The sequence below is a fragment of the Arachis ipaensis genome, chromosome B9 (assembly GCF_059453495.1).
Source record: "Arachis ipaensis isolate K30076 ecotype BB chromosome B9, ASM5945349v1, whole genome shotgun sequence".
Classification (NCBI taxonomy): domain Eukaryota; kingdom Viridiplantae; phylum Streptophyta; class Magnoliopsida; order Fabales; family Fabaceae; genus Arachis; species Arachis ipaensis.
The window spans coordinates 82,367,208-82,369,511 of NC_142444.1; the positions used below are offsets into that span (position 1 = coordinate 82,367,208).

At 32.7% G+C, this 2,304-nt stretch overlaps 1 non-coding gene across 1 annotated transcript; it reads left to right on the forward strand.

The window, feature by feature from the left end:
* The first annotated feature begins 670 nt into the window (after window positions 1-670).
* Window positions 671-778, forward strand: LOC148545217 (small nucleolar RNA R71). The gene has a single exon (XR_015900354.1). It is a non-coding gene; the product is annotated as a small nucleolar RNA R71 (small nucleolar RNA).
* Window positions 779-2,304: the final 1,526 nt, after the last annotated feature.

Below are 2,304 nucleotides of genomic sequence, written 5' to 3' on the forward strand. Positions count from 1 at the left end.
TCAGCTAGCCCACTTGTGCTTCCAAATTTCTAATGGAGGACCTTGTTTCATTCATAAAACTCACAGCGGCTTTAGATAGATCAGAGACTAAGTTTGCTAAATTAGAGGTATTTTGTTCAGAGTTCTCTGTCTGTTGCTGAGTGGATGATGGAAAAGGCTTGCTATTGCTAAACCTGTTTCTTCCACCATTATTAAAGCCTTGTTGAGGCTTTTGTTGATCCTTCCATGAGAGATTTGGGTGATTTCTCCATGAGGGGTTATAAGTGTTTCCATATGGTTCACCCATGTAATTCACCTCTGCTATTGCAGGGTTCTCAGGATCATAAGCTTCTTCTTCAGAAGATGCCTCTTGAGTACTGTTGGATGCAGCTTGCATTCCATTCAGACTCTGAGAAATCATATTAACTTGCTGAGTCAATATTTTATTCTGAGCCAATATGGCATTCAGAGTATCAATTTCAAGAACTCCCTTCTTCTGAGCCATCCCATTACTCACAGGATTCCTCTCAGAAGTGTACATAAACTGGTTATTAGCAACCATGTCAATGAGTTCTTGAGCTTCTGCAGGCGTTTTCTTTAGGTGAATGGATCTACCTGCAGAAGTATCCAATGACATCTTAGCTAATTCAGACAGACCATCATAGAATATATCCAGGATGGTCCATTCTAAAAGCATGTCAGAAGGACACTTTTTGTTCAGTTGCTTGTATCTCTCCCAAGCTTCATAGAGGAATTCACCTTCCTTCTGTCTGAAGGTTTGAATATCCACTCTAAGCTTACTCAGCTTTTGAGGAGGAAAGAACTTGGCTAAGAAAGCCGTGACCAGCTTATCCCAAGAGTTCAGGCTATCCTTGGGTTGAGAGTCCAACCACACTCTAGCTCTGCCTCTTACAGCAAACGAGAAAAGCATGAGCCTATAGACTTCATGATCTACTCCATTAGTCTTAACAGTATCACAGATCTGCAAGAATTCAGTTAAGAACTGAAAAGGATCTTCAGATGGAAGTCCATAAAACTTGCAGTTTTGTTGCATCAGAGAAACTAATTGAGGTTTTAGCTCAAAATTGTTTGCTCCAATGGTAGGGATGGAGATGCTTCTTCCATGTAAATTGGAATTAGGTGCAGTAAAGTCACCAAGCATCCTCCTTGCATTATTATTTTCGGATGCCATCTCCTCTTCCTGTTCAAAAATTTTTGTAAGGTTATCTCTAGATTGTTGTAATTTAGCTTCTCTTAGTTTCCTCTTCAGAGTCCTTTCAGGTTCTGGATCTGCTTCAACAAGAATATTCTTGTCCTTGCTCCTGCTCATATGAAAAAGAGGAAACAGAAAAATAATAATAATAGGGATCCTTTTTGCCCAAGTATAGAGGTTCCCCCTGTGTGAGTAGACGAAGAAAAGAATGTAATGTAAAGAAGGAAAGAAGAAAAACTCGAACACAGAGAGGGAGGTAGTGTTCGAATTTTTGGATGGGAGAGAAGTGTTAGTAGATGAATAAATAAATAGAAGGAGATGAGAGAGAAGGATTTTCGAAAATTATTTTTGAAAAATGGTTAGTGATTTTCGAAAATTAAAAGAAGAAATATTAAAATTAAAATTTGAAACAATTATTTAATTAAAAAAAATTTGAAAAAGAGGGAAGAGATTTTCGAAAATTAGAGGGAGAGAGTTAGTTAGGTAGTTTTGAAAAAGATAAGAAACAAACAAAAAGTTAATTAGTTAGTTGAAACAAATTTGAAAATCAATTTTTTGAAAAAGTTATGTTTTAAAAAGATATGATTAAAAAGATATGATTTTGAAAGAGATAAGATAAAAAAGATATTTTTGAAAAGATATGATTGAAATTAGTTTTGAAAAGGATTTTATTTTTAAAATCACAATTAATGACTTGATTCACAAGAAATCACAAGATATGATTCTATAACTTAAAGTTTGAATCTTTCTTAACAAGCAAGTAACAAACGTGAAATTTTTGAATCAAAACATTAATTGTTGATGATATTTTCGAAAATATGATGTAAAATTAAGAAAAATATTTAAAAAAAATATTTTAAAATTTTCGAAAATAAATATGAAAAATGAAAAAGATTTGATTTTTGAAAAAGATTTTGAAAAAGATAAGATTTTTAAATTCAAAATTTTATTTGACTCATAAGAAACAACTAAATTTTAAAAAGTTTTGAAAAAGTCAACTCAAATTTTCGAAAATTTATAAGTGAAAAGGGAAAGATATTTTTTTTATTTTTGAATATTTAATGATGAAAGAGAAAAACATGAAAATGATGCAATGCATGAAAATTTTGGAT